Source organism: Carassius auratus, unplaced genomic scaffold (assembly GCF_003368295.1).
Source record: "Carassius auratus strain Wakin unplaced genomic scaffold, ASM336829v1 scaf_tig00009882, whole genome shotgun sequence".
In the NCBI taxonomy this organism is placed as follows: Eukaryota; Metazoa; Chordata; class Actinopteri; order Cypriniformes; family Cyprinidae; genus Carassius; species Carassius auratus.
The window spans coordinates 85,454-108,148 of record NW_020524085.1 but is presented as its reverse complement, the minus strand read 5'-3'; the positions used below and the strand labels follow the sequence as shown (position 1 = coordinate 108,148).

Genomic DNA, 22,695 nt, shown 5'->3' with positions numbered 1-22,695 from the left:
GTGTACCAGAAGCTTATGGAAAATACCCAGAGATCTTTCAGTGTGAACTCGTGGCATGCTGGGGCATGTATGATTGTGTGAGAGTCACTCCAGAGCACAAGTTAAATGATGAGGCTGTGCGGTGTGAAGAGGGAAATGTCACATACCCTGCTCACTTTCTCCAGGTCAGCTTCTGAGGAGGTGGGAGAGAGTGGGCTGCTGGGACTGAAGGAGGGAGAGCTCCCCGCACTAGACACGTACTCCGGATCAGGCACATACAGAACCTGCGAACACAACCGCAGCGTTATGCTTCACAAAAACCAGCCAGTAACTGCATGCACGGTTGCACAATCACTACTCACACACACTCACACTGATCAAGTTATGTAAATAAGGACAAACTGTACCTGTAGTGTTCAAAATATTTTATAAAATTATTACAACTAACCCTGACCTGCTCAATAAAACCGTTCATAATTTTATACATTATTTTAAAAATGTATTACTCCATAATATTTAACTTTAAGGACATCTTAAAAAAAGGTTTTGCTAGAATAATTTAAGTTTGTCCCCAAATGTAAAAGTAAAAAAAGTGCTAGGTCAAATACACACACAGAAAAAAGTTTATCACAGTTATGATCCATTGTACATGCCAAGACTATATATATATATATCAATTGATGATTGATAAATAAAAAATAAGGTCATAATGTCAATAAAAAACTATAAATAAATAAATAATCTGTAAAACAAATTCCATTCTAAAAATTTTATTTGAAGCTGAAAAATAACAAATCTGTTCTGAATCTGTCTTTAATATTAAATCAATCCATTTTTTATTATTGCATAATAAATAGCATATTGAAAAAAAAAATATAATAATAATATATATTGGGGTTTTGTCAGATTTAACTTACTTTCCCATTATATTTTTGTCACACTCTCCTGAACACAAATACTCAAATACACCCTTTTTTGAGAGTAAATGTTTTCAGTTCTTCCACCCCAAACTGTTAAATTACAGGGTAGAAATCAGTAATTAAACATCTCAAAGTTCACTGCATCAAACATGATCTCTCCTGGTGCTAATCAGATCTCTGAACACAGAACAGGCTCTACTCGTGTTAGTTTGCAGGGCAGTGCAGTCAGCATGAAGGGGCTGTTCAGCGCTAGGAGGATTACGCTAATGGAAGAAGCCGCAGAGTTTGGTCATGTGATCCACGCTGAGAGCCCTTTCCAGCTGTACTGTGACAGGGCGGTCGACCATCTCCAGAGCCTGACTCTATCTATTAGCCTCTCATTACTGTGCTGCCATGTGAATATCAACGATCCAGACTTCAGCTTTGCTTAACATGTATTTGTGAGGAGATGATGACGCAATACTGGAGCTGTTTAGCAAGAGTTCTTTCATAACTGCTCATGCATTGGCTGGAAAAGAGAAGTCATTAATCACTTCAGATACTACTGTATCTGAGAGATATTATCTGGTTAAATGTCATATTGGCCAATAATTGATATACTGTTGCACTATATTAAACAGAGAGATTGATTCTTTGTCTAAGACTTGGCAGAAATCTAATGGGTAAGGGAGTAGAGCATTGTAATGAAAGTTTGCAAAGTAAACCCAGCCAGGAGTTCAATAATGTGTGAGATTTTTGTAACATTATAACTAACATGAAATCGCATTCACAACCTTTTTACTTCTGTAATGTGATTTATTAAAAAATTACATTCAAGTAGTAAAAACTGAAAGGTTTTGTTTTAATTATTGGCAAAAACAACGGTAGTTTAAAGGTGCCATATGCAAAAATTGAGGTAAAAATATCCATAACATGACCTACACGCATCAAAAGAATGAGAAGAAATAAGGGCGATGATGTCATTAAAAAAATGTTATAGTGAAGTTATAGTGCTGCAGAGATATCAACCTTAATTAGCATTAGCATTACTAGCCCCAGCCCAACAGGTGTCGTAATACCAGTTTCGGCCATGGGAGGCGATATGCGGGACCTGTAAGAAATGAGGTTCGACTCCGAACTTGCAACATTTCTTTTGCATTGGTAAGTTAGATGCTGTTAGTATTTCGCTAGAAGTTTGTTTTATATGTTTGTGTATTTGTTTTCGGGAAGTTATAACATAGAAATGTATTGAAGGCTGTTCGATAAACGTGCTAATGTTAGCGATGGCTAACCGTAGCTGCGTTTGATAATTAGCTAGCTATAACTTAACATTACCCATTTTATTATATCATAACTAACCTGCTCTGTCTAGTCTGTTGGTCTCCGTGTCCTCTTTGCTTCGTGGTTTTTCTGTGCGTGAAAAAATTGATGTGTGGCGTGAAAGCGTGTGAAAAGAGTCAATTGCGTGTGTCTCACGCTGAATGCTTGAGAGTTGGCACATTATTTCCCAAGCAGAATAAAGGACAGATTGATTATTGCTGTTTAGCGTTTGTATTAATCTATGATGTGTCCCTGTTTGCGTACAGGGACATAAAATTAAATTAAAAGTGATACGTGGACCAAGGTGTCTGAGATTGTTCATTTTAAGTAAAGGATCCTAATATTTCGTCCACAACAATATTTAATGAGGTTAACTTATAACTCCTTGTGGTTAGTCTGCACGAGATGAACAAGCTTGTTTGCTTTGCGGCCGCTTTAAATACAAAATAAGCATTCAATCTACGATAGAGTGTATGAGCGCTCACAAATCTTTCTGCAGCGTCGTGAGCAGAGCGGCAAGAGCGATTTTTGACGCTCTAGACGCCGGCGGTGTGAACGCCAGTGTTGTTGTGAAAGTAGGGGCGGAGCATAGAGACTATGCCGTTTCTCGTTTGTTACTCTAGAGTAGACCAATTCACTTTATTGAGGCATACTGCCCCCATCTGGTATGGAATGTGGAGTATGACTTGATTTTTTTTGCCAAAAATTACAGATGGCACCTTTAAAAGGTTATCTAAAATTCCTAAAGAAGAAATAGGATATTCAGAGGAGAAATACACACCTGACCGGGGACCACGTTTCTGGAGAAGAGTTTGTTGAGCTGAACAAGTTCATTGGGAGTTGTGTCAAACTTCAGCGCAATACTGTTCAGAGTGTCCCGCAACTCCACCTGCACAACCAATGCACAAAAAAATGTATAAAATTATATAAAATAACTTTTTTGATCTCACTTTTGAACAATTTAATGTATCACTGCTGAATAAAAGTATTTTGTTTAAAAAGAAGTAACTTATGAACCAAACATTTTAAAAGATTTATATTCAGTTACCTTTTCAAATTATATATTTTTTTCTAATAAACCTTATTATAAACACCTTCTACCACTGTAAAAAGTTAGCCAGAAATAAAATAAAATAAAAAAAGTCACAGAAGGTGAAAAGCTGGCTTAAAAAAATAAATAAAAACGTTTCTGTTTGACACTTAAAGAAAGTGAGAGGGCAAAAACCTAAAAACAAGAGAAATGTTGCATGGTGTGAACATATTCTTCCCCTTTTGCACATCTTGTGTGGAACTTACCGCTGCATCATCAATTCTACAAAACACTGACATGCTAAATTCCTCCTGTACTCTTCATACCGCCACATTACAGTCCTCTAAACATAAACATCTGAGCTCAGGACAGTCTGACCATTATACTATAGATAATGACTTAATCTAAAGAATTCTACTTAGTTCATAGTATGTCTGTTTACTGTATCATGAGTGTCTCATGTGAGGAGGACAGTGAGATAGTCAGACCAAGCAGACACAAACAGAGAATGCAAGCTAAACATTTACATTTGTGTTCCACAAAAGAAAAATCTTACAGGTTTGGGGGGTGAGTAAATTACCTTAGCTCACCCTTTAACCACTTCCCACTAAACAAAGCCACAGCTCTTCTACATGAACACCATGTTGTGACCAATTTTTTTTCAGCATCCTGCAGCATGAGCTCTGTGTTTTTGAGAAACAACATCCAGTTAAAAGAAGTTTAACTTTGAAAAAGATGCCTCAAGATCCTTTTGTTTTGATTGCAAGAGCACCCCCCCCATCTGAATTTCAGCAGAAGTTTTCCGGTTGTATCCAGATTGGAACGTCTACAGTCGATATTCCCAATGCCCCCATGCAAGCAGCGTCCTTTCATCCAGTCTGTCTGGCACAGAACATTGATTCCCTGCGAGAGCCATTTGAAAACGGTTCTTCCGTGGGCTATTTATTTGTAGCTTCTGGACGCTTCATATCAGAGCAAACACAACCTGCCTTCGCTGGACACTAATTTGGACACGCTTGTAGTTGTTAGATGGTGAATATATTTGAGTCCGTTTTTTTCCCCTCCTAATTCAATCTCAGACTTTAGCAGGAAGTCTCGCTGAGGTCTGTCTTTCTTTTTCTAAAGGCAGCCGTGGATAAAAATATCCCCCAATATACAACACGAGCAGTGCCAATAGAGATGTCAGTTGATGCCAGTCGCTTCTGCTTGGAAAAAAGACACACGCAGCAGTAAGAGTCATCAGAACAGTCTAGACAAACTCCATATTTTCCAGACATGGGCGGCTCAAGGGTCCTTCTTTCAACAGCAGAATCAACAATAAAACTACAGATTAATGCAAATACATATTCCTAGTTAAGATACACCAGAGTATCACGGTCCTTACACTGGCTTCCTGACACATATGAGTATCAAGGTTAATAATCTACATAAACAATTCTTCCAGCAAGTAGTATACTTTGCTAATATAAATATACGCTGCTGTTCAGCTACTTGACACTAATAGAATCTGCAGGCAGAGGCACATTTTACGATGGGTTCAAACGTGGCTCACCCATTCTGAATTTAGACAGGTCAATCTCTTGAGTCATGAGAATCAAGACTAGTGATGTCTAGGGTTGGTTCCAGACCTAGGGATGAGCTCCATACTGCTTGGGACATCATGGCTGCCGTGGCATGAGAGTTGCCATAGTGACGCCATCATTACTACCATGGTACATGAATATGACAATCATTCAATACTATTGTAAATATCTGAAACCACTGTATCTCCAAAGTACTTTTGTACTTGCTCGAGGTGTCTTCGATGTCCCAATAGCCTGTTTTGGCAAATGTCAGCAGGAGGTCAAGGGTCAACTGGTGAGCCTGGTCACAAACATTCACTGCCTAAAGCTCTTCACATTGACCCTAAAAGTATTTAAAATAGCTCGGCCATGTGATGAAGTCTCATATAAGTGTCATGTTTAGTCAGAAATGTATTTTTAAGAGCTTAGAAGTGACTGTTGCATGATTTGCTGATGTTGAATACGAATCAATACCATTATAAATATGCACAGAAAGTCTATTTACTTTGTGCACAGAATGCATCATGCATAATGAGACCATAAGCTTTAATCACTAACTAGGTGACTTCATTGCTGTTACAATGACTTTAGCCGAGTCAGAGTACTGTAGGAATCAACAGACTCAGGAAGCATTAAAGCAGATGCTGAATCCTTATTGTTTCTCTCCAATGAGATCTCAATCTCTCTCAATCTTTCCTGGAGTCCAACCACACTTTTTTTTTTAACTGGCCACAGACCAGCCAATGGTGGGACTCCCGTTGACCCGCAGAGCGTTATTAGTGACTGACCAGTTTAGCTCTCCTTCAATGCCTCTTGAGGTCAAGACAGCTTCTTGAGAAAAAAAGCAGACAATTACCTGTGGCAGGAGGTGAGGCTTCCACAATAATGCAGGCAGTTTTTCAGAAAGTGTCTAAAAATGAAAATAATTTTTAAACTGCCATGCAATGAAAGTCAGTGGTGTCCAAAACAACACAAGACCCACTGAGTTTCATTGTATGGATGAAAACAATGAAGCCACAAAAAAAAAACAATGGCATTTTTGGAATGACAAGAGGATGAGTAAATGATGACAGAATATTCATAAATAGAATATTGGATAAGCTATCCATTTAAAGATGATTTGTGTGTTCAAGGTCATGCATCATGTCCAATAATTATCAAAACATCTTCTCAATATCACATCCATCACTCCATCTTTGCAGCGGTGTGATGTGCTTTGGAGTGGAAGACTGCAAGGCAAGCTGGAAGACTGAGATATGAGTGCCCTATCTGCCAATCTCTCTTATGTTAACCCCCACACCCCTCACCAACAACCGCCACAAACAGCCTCATGACACGCTGTTTATGCCCTGTGACAAATGCTCTGCTGTCATCTTGCACACTTTTCATGCTCTGCAGAGGAAAACAAAGGCCCTGTCAATCACTTCTGGCCGACAGAGACAGATCTTCAGCTTGTGTTGGGGGGAGACGGGTGTGAGACAACTGCTCAGATCCGAGGGGAGAGCAGAACCGTGTGGAAACAGAGCCGTGACAGTAACAGCAGCAGCAGCAGAACGTGAAGATGAACAGAGCACGTCAACTACACCAGCGTCCAACCCCACAGCTACCTGATGCCAGTTTTGAACCGGAACTGATGCCTCTTTTTTCAGCGTTAGTCTCAAACAAATGAATATAATTGAGAATTCATATATCTGTGTGAATCTGTTTTTTTTGCTGAATATGTAAACAATGATTAAGTCACAATGACACAATTATAATTGATCACAATGGTTGATTAGTCTATGGAAGTTAACAACTGAATAGTTCAGATTAATTATTAATAATTATTAAAGCTTTTTTTTTTTTTTGCAGAAATGCTTTCATTAGCATACTGACAGCATGCAGCGCTTTGGAATTATTTTTTTTAGAAAAGTGGTTAATTAATGTACTGTATATATTAATCAACGTTCAAATGTTTGGGGTCAGTACTTTTATTCAGCAAGGATGCATTAAACTTATCAAAACACATCAAAGACATTTAAAATTGCTTTTTAATTTAAATTAATGGTGTTATTTTGAACATTCTATTCAGCAAAGAATCCAAAAAAAATTATATTTCCACAAAAATATAAAACAGCACAAACTGTTTTCAACATTGATAATACAACAAAATGTTTCTTGAGCTGCAAATCAGCATACAGAAATAATTTCTGATGGATAATGTGAAACTAAATACTGGAGTAATGATGCTGAAAATTCAGCTTTGCCATCACAGGAATAAATAACATGTAAAATATAAGTAAGGTTATTTTAAATTGTAATAATATTAGACAACATTCATATTCTTACTGTATTTTTAATAAAATAAATGCAGCCTTGGTGAGCACTAGACTTTTCAAAAACATAAAAAAATCGTACCCAACCAAAAATAATACACATTTTAAACTATACAAACCTCTGATATCAAAAAGACGCTTAGTTAAAAGACTTTGGATTAGGGATGGGTCACAATTCTACTAATCAAAAATCAAAGTTGATTAACATAGTGTTATTCTTATACATATATTTAGTTTTAATTTTAATAGTCCCTTTCTAGTTGACTTTGCATGTCTCTACTTTGAATGTTAAAATATGTTTTCAAAACTCATGATCATACGATATGATGTAAACAAAGACTGGCTGTTTCTGAGAGATGTTATCAGATTCCCTGACTGAGCACCAGCTCCGGAATCAGCACCAGCACCATATCTTGGTGGAAAAGCAGTATGACTCCAATTTTCTTGCTAAATGACAGCTCTAGCTGCCAGCAGTTTCCTCTTTCCACTTCCAGGCAGAACTCCAGATCTCAGCTCAACCCACACGCTCCTCTGTTACCAGGGAGAGAGATGAGAAGTGTTCTGCTCGCAGCTGGAATTTGAGGGTCATTTCAAGAACACAACAAGCTGTTAAGACAGGCAACCGAAGCTCACGCGGTCTCTCTCTCTCTCGCTTGGCGCACACGCTTGCCAAATCAATAGAAATGCAAACGCAGAAAGGAAGGTCATTCAGCAACACTCTGCTGGAACGCATGCAGACCGGTGAAAATAAACAGGCTGATGTAAACATTCGCACGGATCCATGCAGCGTCTATCCATCCTAAACGGTGACGAAAACACACATGCTCTCAAATCATTCCTGTGGATACACACACACACACACAGAGTCCTCGTGCAAACTCTCAGAGAAATCTCGCAGGTACATGTGGAAAAATCCTTTGAGTAAACAGCGCCAGGAGTATACCTGCAAGACACAAGCCTATAACACACAGCACATGCAAAGAAATAACAAGGAAAGTGGTTGATGTTCCCACTTACGGAATACTGGATGGTGCCCTTCGGTCTCTGGAATGACATTCGCCTTCCATCCTTCTTCTCTGGCGTCTTCTTCTGACCGGTATCTGAAAGCAAGCGAGGGAAGGTTCTCATTATGTTCATGTTCTGCTCTCCCCTCAGCTTGACACAAGCTGCCGAGCTCTCAGCCTCGACCGATGGCTCATCCGTCAACAGCGAGTGTGAACGAGCGATTCTGGTGAGCCAGAGAATGCAGCTTCTCTCTCTCTCTCTCTCTCTCTCTGTCACCCTCCCTGTCTACCTCCCTCCTTTCCCCACTGTCTCCCTCTCTTTCTCTCTCCCTCAGCATAATGACAGCCAATGTGTCTTCACCTTGCAATGCCTTCTGCTGCTGAAAATGCTGTAAAAGATAGAGACCACCAGAGAGAGAGAGAGAAAGACAGGGAGAGACGTAGTGCTGCCACCTGACAGTATCACATTTGTGTTGGGTGTCTTTGAAGTCAGTTTCAACGCCTGCGTTATGTAAAGCTAATAGGGCTATGTTTACGTATTGGCACTGATTTTCTGATTCAGTTCTGACATCAGTGAATCTGAGTTTGCACACTCACACGAATATGGTATATATAATATAACTATTAGAGGAATAAAATTGTCTTGAGAACTATTAGATATGTTCTGGAAATTGCCTAACATACATTAATCTAGCATTAATTTTTTATTTTTTTTAATGTTTTTGGAATAAGTCTCTCTGTGCACTAAGATAGTATTTATCTGATCTGTAAAAATAGAAACATTGTGAAATATTATTGCAATTAAAAATAACTGTTTTCTATTTTAATATAAATAAATAAAATTACTTCAGTCTTCAATGTCACATTCATAATAACCCTTCATAATCATAAGAATAATCGTACTGCATTTACAAATAGCAGTTGATTGTATTCATCAAACTATTTAGTGCTGATATAAAAACTTACATAAAAAAGGACCGAACTGTCAAGGAACTTTGACATTAGCAACATCTACAAGTGGTGTGCTACAAATAATGTTTAGGCTAACAAAAAAAATTTGCTCCTCTATTGTAAAGTCATACATTAAAAAAAATCAATATCAGATTATTAAAATGAAGTCTGCGATCATGTAACCCAAATTTATATTCAGCACTGATGTGTATGCATATAGGCTCATGGGTGTTTGTGTGTATGTTCAGGGTAATGAGAACAATCTTAGTAGTTTCCCCACATGTTCACTTTGCTTCTGGCGCTCCGTCCGTCTTCACATTAAAATTAACTCCAGAATCCGTCAAACAGGTTCTGCACTTGTGACAGTGTGACAGAAAGATGTTCAGCTGTGTAGCCATGAGTCAAAGTCGTCCTGCTATTTCTGTGTTCACAGCAAAGGGATGGCAGCGAAAGAAACCAGGCCAGTTCAAGCACTAACACAATCATTGATGTTTTATCCAGCGCTTTGCTGCTTTCACACCTCTGTTTGAGAGAGTAACCTGACAAACAGCAACAGTGGCTGATCTCTCTGTGTTTACAGTTCATGTCACTGAATGAGACGTATCAAAGAGTTTCCCTAAAATAATGTCATAGTACCAGGTTTCTTTAAGTACCGGTGGTACCGAGTACCCGGTCAACCCGGTTCTTGACACATACAGGGCTATGATTTCCGCGAAGCAGAAAATCTCAAAATCCAGATATGAAAATTAAACCTAAATTTTAATATTGACAGTCATGGAATTTGTCAAAGTTAAATCAAATCAAATCTCCATATGGACCAGTATCTGTTAATGTTAAGCCGCAAAAGTTGATTTAAATACGAATCCTGCATGTTCTTCGCGTCTCTGTGTGAATGAATGAATGACAGAGACGTGCTGGTTTGTTTACTACATAGACTGAAGCGCGTGATGCTTGCAGTAATTTCGGCATCTGCTGTCTCAATGAGGACATAAATACATAAACAACATCACCAGAACTCACTTCTGCTGGTTTCGTCTGGTCAAAGGAGAACTAGCCCCCCAACTGAGCCTGGTTTCTCCCAAGGTTTTTTAAAGGAACTGCCTTTAACTATCATTTTGCATTATTGACACACTGTTTTCCTAATGAATGTTGTTCAGTTGCTTTGACGCAATGTATTTTGTTTAAAGCGCTATATAAATAAAGGTGACTTGACAAGCATTTTACCGTGTCAGTTTAAAGGTATTCACATCAAAACTTCTAAATAAAAGTTAATTTTTTACATAAAGGCATTGTGCTAGAAATATTACCTAGAAGTAAAAAGTTTATAAAACTATTTATGAAAGAAATAAATCACACAATTTTTCTTCCATGTTTTAATTTTAATAGCAAATCCCCTTTATTTACCAAAAAATAAAATGTGTTTAAATTTAATTAATTAAAAGACAAATTAAATTTGGGTCAAAGTTGTTTAATGTTTTTAATAATTATATTACTTGTAGAAAAACTTTAAACACAATTGTAAATAAGTATAAAGAATGGCATTGTTTTTTTATTTTTAGTGAAAAACTGTTTTTTTTTAATTAGCATATTTTTGTGTTTTGCTTTGGTACCGAAATTGGTTCACATAACCGTGGATTTTCACTGGTATCGGTACCGAATACTGAAATTTTGGTACCGTGACAATACTAAAACAAACATACCTATTTTGCTGTCAGGAGTGGGCGAGGCTTACGCGAGTGAACTAGGGGTGTCCCAGACTAAGGATTATCATAGTTGAATCGGAATTTTAGAATCTTGCCGATATTCGACTGACAAAATTTCCGGCGGGACAAAATACATTAACAAGAGTCAAGTCAGACATTCGACTAACATACAGGAAAAATGTGTAATGAACACCTTGCAGATATAAACGGGGTAAATAATGTTTTATGTTTTGATTAACATATAGTTAACACTTAACGTCGAGGAAACCATAACAAATATATATATTTTTTTTTTTTACAATAGTACTCTCATTATAACGTTAGCCTAAAATGTTAGCAGTTAATGTTATGCATTTCTGTTTTGAGCTCAACAAGCTAAAGATGACCATTAGATTGACGCATTTGATAGCAAGTTTTTAATCAGTGGGATTCAACTCATAATTTCATATAGAATACACTTTGTTATTTATGCAACATTACGTTAATATTAAGAATGATAGGATTTTGCAAAAAGGGCCCGAATGCACATGAACATATCATAATAAACATATTCTGCTGCCAAGATGCACCTCTATTGGTCACGGATTATGGAAAGTGAAACATAAATCTGTAGGGGTGGTTGGATTATTCACGCACTTTAAAATATTAATTTGAAGCTTCTTTCTTTCCAGATTCTTACAGCTTTATCATACTAGGTTGTATATTAACTTTGGGAGAAAACTGATAGTTCTATGTGAAATCAGACATTTGAGCTCCCCATATAGTCAAAATGGCATAATCAATAACACCCCGCGAATCTTCGACTGTTAGATTGGTAGTCAAATCAGGCACCTCTAATCAAAGCATCGATTCATCGATGATTCGCAGTGGTGGACAGTAACGGAGTAGCTTTACTTCGTTACTGTACTTAAGTACATTTTTCAAGTATCTGTACTTTACTGGAGTAGTTTTATTTTGAGCAACTTTTACTTTTACTTCACTACATTCCAAAGCATAAAATCGTACTTTTTACTTCACTACATTTCATAAAACGTATCGTTACTCCCTATAATATCACGTGCTCCGACACGCAGAAGCGGTGTCTGATTCATCATGAACGAACTGAATCTTTTCAAAATAAACTTTTAAATCGGATCGCGAATCACACCAAACGATTCGTTTACGAATTAGAATGATTCGATTGCAGCTGTTCTGGAGTCGATCACTCACTGATTCAAATGAACCGTTTAGTGCGAGTCACCAGAAGTAAGAACCGGGAGATCTTGTGAGCGTGCGTGCGTCTGACGTTGCTAAAAGTAAGTTATTAATGTCGAAATTTTGGATTAATTATTGTAACTGAAAATCATATTTAGGTCAAAACTGTCAGTTGTTTGGAAACTAAATCCGTTGTAAAGAGTGATCTATTTAAGCCCACTGAAATGCTCGAGTGCAGAAGATGCAGACACATCAATTCTAGGTAAAAAAACAACAACAACAACAAAAACCCATAAAATAACACAGATTAAATACAATAACTCGTGCACGTTCAAATTCACCGCTGCCGTAATGTTAACAGTTTTATTAAAATGTCCTTACGTCTGTTTTTATATTGTTTATCGACAGTAACGTTATACATATGTATATTGTTTGGATTAACTAGACGAGTAGACAGACATGAATGTTCATCGTACTGAAAATAAGTAAATATTGTTAGCTGATGCTAACTGTCTAGCTAACAAGCTTGTTGGTGCTAAGTTGATGTAATTTTTATAAATAATGTCCAAATATTTTTATTCAGCCACCTATATATATATATATATATATATATATATATATATATATATATATATATAGGTGTTTTTGGGTGTTTTTAAGCCACAGACAAGATTTGAGAAGGAAAAAATAATTATCTTTATTTACATTTTTTTTTTTTTTTTTTTTTTTTTTTTTTTCGTAAAATGTTCTTCCTAACTTCAGGCCTTATTATCATGTCATATATACAGTACAGACCAAAAGTTTGGACACACCTTCTCATTTAAAGAGTTTTCTTTATTTTCATGACTATGAAAATAGTAGATTCATGCTGAAGGCATCAAAACTATGAATTAACACATGTGGAATTATATATGGAATTATATACATTTCAAAAAAGTGTGAAACAACTGAAAATATGTCATATTGCAGGTTCTTCAAAGTAGCCACCTTTTGCTTTGATTACTGCTTTGCACACTCTTGGCCTTCTCTTGATTAGCTTCAAGAGGTGGTCACCTGAAATGGTCTTCCAACAGTCTTGAAGGAGTTCCCCGAGAGATGCTTAGCACTTGTTGGTTCTTTTGCCTTCAGTCTGCGGTCCAACTCACCCCTAAACCATCTCGATTGGGTTCAGGTCCGGTGACTGTGGAGGCCAGGTCATCACTCTCCTTCTTGGTCAAATAGCCCTTGATGCCTTGAGTGAGACTCTACAATTTTCATAGTCATGAAAATAAAGAAAACTCTTTGTATGAGAAGGTGTGTCCAAACTTTTGGTCTTTACTGTAATTTTGATATTCTGTAAAACAACAAACTTTAAAATACTTTGTTCTTACTGGTGAAAATCAGATGGTCATCTCTTTTCTCTCAGGTACATCACAGTGTAAGCTTCACAGTGAACATTACTCTCATCAGCGTAGTCCATATCAACAACAAAAATATATCTTGACTCCATATAGTGGTTATTTTGAAAAAATCCAAGGTATTTTGAGCAGTAGGATTATAAAAAGAATATGTGCTAATATAAAATTAAATTAAGTAGCCTATATAAAATTGCAAACATCTATCTTGCAGTACTTTTTTACTTAAGTACATAAAAACTCGAGTACTTTTGTACTTTCACTTGAGTAAAATTGAAAAAGGAGTACTTTTACTTTTACTGGAGTAATATTTTACCATATGTATCTGTACTTTTACTCAAGTACTTGATTTGTGTACTTCGTCCACCACTGATGATTCGGGGTCACCCCTAGAGTGAACAAATGTAGCTGCGCGAATGCACGTTACACAGAATGAGCGCAATAGTAGCACAATAATTATGGGTGAAATAAACATTTTGATAAAATATTTGTTGTTGGACATTAATTTTATCTTTTTTAGAATTTTAAACCTAAATATGTGTATTTTTATGATAGCTGTAACTGTAAAGGGACTATTGTAATTGACAAATCAAACGTAAGATAGCACAGTCCGAATTACTAAGATCAAATTAGTTAATGTGTGTTTCTTGTACCTGTAAAAATATAGTCATTTTCTTTATTATAGATTTTCATTTTTAATTAAATGATTTTAACTTTTAATTAAGTTATTTTAATGCTTTAAAGAGCAGTTTTAGATTGTAATGTTCTGCTCTCTGTTCTGCAAAACTATAAAAGGTACAGATGTCATGAAACCAGAGAGAAAGGCTGCATGGCTAGTAACTGTAAAAACAGTCAAATAATAGTATGTGAAAGATTCAGTGGTAATATCATTAAGTTCCTATTGGTCAGTGTTAGAGGAACTCAGCTTTAGCCTGACAATTAGCCTGCTTTACACCAGGTTATTTTCCCAGCAGAAGTTGCCACAGTGACTAAGCTTGATCTAGGCCTATATTAAATTTGATTTGTGGAACCAAATCATTTGACAATGAGTCAGACTAACTGAAATAAGCCTGGCTTATCTGGTAAACTTGTTTTATGAAACTTGTTTTATTAATTTTTTTTCAATGCATCATATTGCATCGAATCACATTGTGTTGAATCAAATCGAATCAAAGTCGAACCGCACTGCATCGCAATGGGGTGAATTGTATCGTATCGCATCAGTAGCTGCTTCATATGTATCTTTAATGTATTGTATCGTTGGATATGCATCAAGATGCATGACGTATCGGCCTCAGTCATGGAGATGCACATCCCTAATACACACACACACACACACACACACACACACACACACACACACATTAAATATCTCTATCTATCTATCTATCTATCTATCTATCTATCTATCTATCTATCTATCTATCTATCTATCTATCTATCTATCTATCTATCTATCTATCTATCTATCTATCTACATACACACAAACACACATATATAAGGTGATAGTATGTTATATGGTGATATATATGCTAATATGCTAATGTCTATGTATTCCAGTACAGCAGCATTGCCCGAGGAATGAGTCACAAAGAGAAACAGAGTGAGCAAACACACACACAGCAGAGATAAGTTCTATGAAAAATGGTGAAACTGTCTGGAACTGAACCCTCACATGTGTGTGTATCATCTGCTTTTCACACGCTGAGATAAGAGCTGCCACATTGAAACTAAACAAAGAGCCCAATGTGTGTCTGAGAGACACCGAATCCATCGTCGACGATGGATTTGGTGTCTCTCCATAAACAAAATAAGACAAATCTCTTGAATAAATATGCATTTGTTCTCAGTACCCACGACACACATTGGATCTGATCACAAATCCAGTGAGCTGCATTGCTGCCTACATAGGCAGCATTCTAGTTCAAGTGAAACCTCTTAAGTCAGTGATTTGGAACACTACACAGGCAGCTCACTGTGTTTTGGAACAGCCATTGTATTGTGGTTCACTGAATATCTAGCATTTTGTGTCCTAAATATAATGGCCACTACTAATATTCAGTGGTCACATAACATAGGTGGGAAATATGGGACAAGTCCACAAGCTGTTCCCTTTTTCCTTTCAGTTGCAAATGATATAATATTATTCATGAGCCAGATACATTTGTAACATTTTACCTATTTTGTAACAAAGTAACACTAATTGTACATGGCCTTTCATTAAATAAAAAACAAAAACAAAACAAACAAAAAAACTGTCCTAGTATGAACTATATAACACACTGTAAAGTATATGCATGTGATGAATTAGCATGATTTTAATGCTTTTGCTAATATGACTGCATGCCGTTATCAAGTTCGCATTCTTTCTTTACATATATTAGTGCATGTAAAAGCAACATGTAACTGATATCCGTAACCATGGCTGTGCATCATGTATTTACATTTAAACACACATTATTTAATATAACAATAGGATTAGTCTAATCTGATTTCTGACTAATGCTAATAAAAATATCTGTGTCAAAAAATAATCTTTTGTGCAAAAATGTTAGTAAAAAATTAGATTTTCATGACCATATTCCATCCCCTCTTTTTTTTTTAGGCTATACTGTACCTTTAAGACTTCTATAATAACCACTGACTATACGTTCACACCACCGGCTTCGAGAGCGTCAAAGTGACCGGAAGTCATTGATTTTCAATGTAAACCGGTGTCGAGCAGCGGCGAGGAGCAGCGGGGCACAGCAAGACTTGAACGTAGCAACCAATCAGAACGTAGAAGTCCATCGCTTGAGAGGAATACAGAGAACGCGACACAATGGAGGACAGGTTGATTTTTCCTGTTTCGCGTTTGCAATAATCGATGATGTGTCTGTCTGTTTGCGTACAGGGACATAAAAAAATTAATTAAAAGCGATACATAGACCAAGGTGTCTGAGATTGTTCATTTTCCTGGTGAGTTGCTGATGTGCAGTAACATAATAGGAATAATAATATAATGATATAATATAGTATATAGTACTGTAGTTCCAGTTTACTTTTAAACTAATTTCCCTGATTATACTTACATTAAGTAATGTTTATACTTGATTATATTTACTTAAGTAGCATTTTCAATGCAAGAATATTACTTGCATCATCAAATGCATTATTGCATTGTATTTTTACAGTGCTTTATACATTATTAGGTAAAGGATCTTAATACTTCGTCCACAACAATATTTAATGAGGTTAACTTATAACGTTACCCTCCTTGTGGTTAGTCTGCATGAGATCAACAAGCATGTTTGCTTTGCGGCCGCTTTAAATACAAAATAAGCATTCGGTCTACATCAGAGCGTCTGAACTCACAAATCTTTCTGCAGCGTCGTGAGCAGAGCGGCAAGAGCGATTTTTGACGCTCTCGACGCCGGCAGTGTGAACGCACTGTGAGACTATACAATTCAGACTGCGGGGAATTATTTTTAGACCAAATAAATTTTGAATCCATCTTAGAGCATTTTTAATTTCTAAATTTAGAATTAATTTATAAATAAAATATTTATTTAATAATAAAAATAAAAAAATATTATACAAATATCAAATTTAAACAGTAAAACTATGAAAAATATAATTATTTTATAGTTTTATATTTATTGATGGTGACAGAAATATTGTGGAAAGTTCTTTAAAAACTTTCAGATGCAATTTTACATAGTTTATTTAACAAAACACAGTATGTCTAGATTTACACAGTGTTTTTATTTTTTAGGTTGCAAAAGAAAAGCAAAACTCTCCCATTTTACACCAGTGTAAACCTAATGAATTGATGTGTCATGTCTTCTCACCTAACGAATATATCTGGAATGACTAAATGTGTTTCTGAACAAGCTGTTATCGGTCAGTTTTAATGTTAGAATAAGTTAAGAAGAGTACATGTTACATCAGACTTGTTACTACAAACATACAATGAAAATCCTGTTTCATTATGACCCCTTTAGCAAAGGGAGAAGTAACAGTCATGGGAAAAACATGGCAAAGTTGCTCACTGAACCGAACAGCTCAAAGTCCCCAGCAGTTGTCACGGCCCAGACTGTCACAGTAGCTGGTGTGTGTGTGTGTGTATGTTTGCTGGGACTGCAGTTTGGATGCCGGAATCCACACGGCCTGTTCCTTTCCCTCATTAACACCCACCCCAGGTCAATTAATCAAACCCCGATCCTGTCAGTGGCTCCGTGTGTGTCACCCGCACCAAAGCCTCTCATTAGCACTCACTCCAGGGTGACTAATCGCAGCAAGATCCCTCCATCCACTCGGTTATTGCTTTAGTGAGCACTTTATAGTTTGCAAATCAAATAAAGCAGTGGCCAAAGTCTGCCTCTATGCTGCTGTCATGAGTTAAAGTAATCGTGTGAGAACTGCTGAAGATATCAGAGTTTGGTAGGAAGGTTGAATATTGATTTGAACAAGGGGATACTTGTTGATTAAGCAAGAATCATTACTATTTAAAATATTCTATCAAGGAATACAACACTAAAACATAATAAGAAAAAGGCATGGTATTTAAAAAAATAGTACTTTAATGTTAAACACACTTTATTGCTCACTGCGTTATCATATCAGTTATTTTATTTTTTTATATTGTGTAACATGAATCGGATGATAAATTAAAAAAAAGCCAGTGCAAAAATGATTCAGAGATTCATTTCAAGTCTATATGCATGTCGACGTTTCATGTGGCGATATAAGAAAAAAACTATTACATTTATGTATTATTTATGAAAAAAAGACAATGAAAATGAATTAACATTTAAATAAATGTAAATGCACCCAAAACAGTCAAAAGGCAAATTTCCAGTCCCTCTGAAGTAAAAAGAACAAAGGAGAAAAAAATTAACGAAAATTAAGGAGAGAAAAAAAAAACAATATAAGTAAAGATTATCCAGCTTGGTATATTCTATAATATATTCTATATTATATTATAATGGGAGGTATGATGCATGATTTCTAAGACATGACCTATGATTTACATGGCATAAAGAACGAGACTTCTTCAAATTTATTGGCATGACTAAAGAGCACATTGGGATGAGACGTGACATCTAGCTCAACACTTCACTTCAGCAGAGACGCTTTACTATTCTTCATCTCACTGCTTGTGGCAGCTTTAATGCTAAATCCATATCCACCATCAGGAAAGCAGGACAAATAATAGAGGTCAGAGGGGAAAAAATAGGAGCTGAAAGATCAGCCGCTGTGCTGCAGGTAAACAGCTCCCTCGGCCTGAATGCTCGGTCAGAATTTAAAAGGTTATTGAGTAGAGGGCAAAGTTTGATTCACTGAGCGTCAACCCTTCCTGCTACTTTAGCATGTAGTCTAGACGAGCACAAGATAAACACCACTGGGGCAACAACACTTTTGAGCAATCAATGAAGTTCAGAGGTGATGTCCATGGAGTCAATGCTTGGTTTGCATCCAAGTTCCAAACAAAACAGAAAATAATCAAATTCGATGATGTACCTTTCATTTGTTAAATATTTAATAAGCAAAAAATGCACTTCAACATGATTATATATAATATAAACTATATATATTTTTTATTTTTAAGCTAATTTACATTTATTACAGATAATTATCCGGGTTATTTTATATATATTTTATTAGTAAAAAAAATTTTTTTATATATAAAACAATATATATATAATGTTACTTTAAATAAAACAAACTTCAACTGAAATAAAATAAAACATATTTTAAAAAGTAATTTTTATTTCAGTTAGTTACCAAAAGCAACATCTCCTTGTTTAAGTTTAACTAAAATAACTAATACTGAAATAAATATTAATAAAAATAACATAGACTTAAAAAAACTATAATAGTATATATAATTGTATTAGTACTATATATTTTTTTATTATATTACATTACAATTACAACTAAATGTTAATTAAAATATATGAATATTAAATTGATTTAATAAAAACTATAATAGAATCGGAACTGTACTAAATTAACACTGTTAGTACATCTATTTGATACATCATATATACACCCTGTACATTATTATGTAAATGTAATAAATAATAATAATAATAATAATAATAATAATAATACTAAAAAATATATTTTTTAAATTTACTACATGTAAAATATATGAATATTATAACATTTTATAAATATTATTAAAATATTTTTAGATATAAAATAGTCATTAGGATGCATTTCTAGTCATTGTTTAATGTGTTAACCTGTTAACTGTCACTCACGTTTTTGAAGATAGACATGAATGTGCATGATACAAACCTAAATTTTTTATAATTCATGACTGAAAACATTTTGTAACATGATTTTGATGTGCTATTTACATGGTAATGCGATGTCTGATTTTAAAATGGGTTTTGAAGGATGAATTTTGAGATTTTGTGTTTTCAAGTGATATATAACTTCTGATGATTTCTAAAATGTGATAGAGAAAAAGGCAACGAGGAAGTCCTTTTTTTAAACAAAGGTCAAAACTCTTTTTGTAATGTAGATTTCTGAGGGTGCACTCTTGTCATAAATTCATCTATTACTTTTCCTACATAATTTTTAACAAAAAATATTGGTAAAATATATATTTGGGAGTCTTAGACCTTTCCAACGATATATAGTTTGCCAAGATTAGATTAGATTTGATTGTAAAATAGTATAGTCAACGTAGGCTGACATTTAACAGGTTAAATTATATAATATATATTAATTTACATTTAATAGATTCAAATATATATAAGTAAGAACTAAATACCACACTATTATCATTATCACAGGGGAAGTTGTGGCTTAGTGGTTAGAGAGTCTGACTCTCCTGAGGTTGTGGGTTCGAGTCTCAGGCCAGCAATACGACGATGGAGGTCCCCTTGAGCAAGGCACCGAACCCCCAACTGCTTCCCGGGCGCCACAGCATAAATGGCTGTTCACAGTGTGTGTGTGTGTGTGTGTGTGTGTGTGTGTGTGCACTTTGGATGGCTTAAATGCAGAGCACAAATTCTGAGTACGGGTCACCGTACTTGGCTGTATATCACAAATAATAATACATGTGGCCTAGATAGACAGACAGTTTTGCAGATAAAAGATCATGCCATGCTAGCTTCAGTTCTAACTGTTTTGGCATCCACACGTGACCTCTTGGGTTGGCCCAGCACAGAACTGGCTAATGCACCAAGGAATTAGTCTTAACTCAGTAATGAAAACACACCCACTCCCCCCATTCATCTTTGGGGGTGATCTAGAGAAAAGCAGGACATGTCTTGTGCCTCCCACGTCCGTCTAAAGCCAGTCCAGATGTATGCTAATGGACTCCTTGTGCTTCCAGCACAGCATCAGTGCAGCCCACTCAATCTTTAGACTGGTCCATCTCCCGTAATGAGGGGCCAGAAGCGCTCCAGAAAACGTTGTGCCAATATTTCAATGTTCTGCATGCACATTTACAAATAGACAGACTTCTGAAATTCCAACACAGAGCATTTGGGGCTGATATCATATTATTAATGACTAATAAATGAAAATATCTGATAATGTTTAGGGGTGCTCCGATCACGATCGGCCGATCGTTATGCGTATCTCGTCAGTAAAGCCGGTTCTCTAATCAGCGGTTAATTCCATCAGGTGCTTGATTTCACATAGAGCAGCTGTTACTACACAGAGCCGTTGTTAATAGAGCTCGAATAGGCCGATCGTGATCGGAGCACCCCTAATAATGTTTATAATGATTATAATATTTATAATGATTATAAATAAATGAAATTTTTTGCATGAAAAAACTGTAACACTTATCAATCCTCACTGCATTTAAGGAATGCTTCATTTTGCAATGCAGAAATGTGATTTCCCACAGTCAGTTACGCTTTACACAAGGATGTGCTCCATTTGTTTTGAACTCTGTGTTTTTTAATCCATTTATGCAAATAGGCTTACATGGTGCCATCAGCATTGCACTGCTTTGATAAGTGTCACATGGAAAGGACAGCAATATTGTTTTCCGCAGTTATCCTTTTATGTGTCTAACTGAAGGTTGTGGTGAACCGGTGGTGCAATGTTATTCCCTGTACTTTGGCAATTTCACAGGAGTCAAATCCTTGCAATTTACTCTTCTCTGGCCTAGAATTCTATTGTATGACCAAAATCTTACAGTTGTTAAGGTAATGTAACAGTATACATCACACAAGACAGCTCTGGTAATGCAACAAAAATGTGTTGATTTTTTGTTTTGATGGTTTGATTACCCACATTTTTTTTTCACCATATGTCTGTTCTAGAGACATTTTGATTCACTTTTACTTAGCGATGATTTTGCCTTATGTCTGTTCTAGACACATGTTACAGCTTTTTGATAAAACTCTAACTGGTTTCCTTTGGAAATGTTTCAAATTCACAGTGAATGCATTTATGAGTGTAAAGCATGTCTCTGTGTGTCAAATCATGATTAAAATAGAAATTGCTAAATTGATCCAATAAATCCTGATAGATTTTTTTTTCTGCACAGCCCTAATATATGCATTATATATGCATCATTCAAATAATTTGGAATGTTCTATACATCAAACAATCTTGAAAAAAAATAAAAACAACAGTTTCCACAAAAATATGAAGCAGCGTAACTTTTGTCAACATTGATAATAATAAGAAATATTTCTGAAGCAGTAAATCAGTATATTAGAATGAATTATAAGGATCACTTAAGACTGCTGGAATAAATTACATTTATACTGCAGAATAAACAGCATTTCAAGCCTGCAACCAGATTAAACATGTCTATCATCATACAGCATATACCATCATGCCTCCCAGTCATCCTTTGGCCTAATTAGGGCTTGCAATTAACCTGACTCATGGCTCACTGTGACAAGAATACATAACACAGAGTCTGCTGTCGATGTAAGTGTTCACAGCACTTGGGCTTTCTTTACAAAACTGCAGTTCAGACATGTATCCATGGACTATTTTAAGCTCTATCAGTGCCAATACAACACGATAGGTTCCCACAGAGATTGGCCAATAGAATTACATTGCCTTATCAGTTGTTTAATGATTATTTTTTAAATCAATGACAATGAATTTAAACATTTTTACTCGCATTATTCCAAATCTGCATGATTTATTATTATTATTATTATTATATTATTATTATTTTGGTCACAAAATTCTCATTGTTAACTACACATTTTGCCTCAATAAATACCTGATTTGTTAATAGTTAAGGTAGATGTTTAGTTTAGGTATGTGGTAGGATTCTAGGATTTAACATATGGTAATGCATTGGAGAATAAGGCATTAATATCTGCTTTATAAGTAGCCAATATGCTAGTAATACACATTAGCAAGC

At 35.7% G+C, this 22,695-nt stretch overlaps 1 pseudogene; it reads right to left on the bottom strand.

The window, feature by feature from the left end:
* The window catches only part of LOC113072686 (oxidation resistance protein 1-like), a 71,389-nt pseudogene that overhangs the window by 15,749 nt on the left and 32,945 nt on the right, over nt 1–22,695 (bottom strand).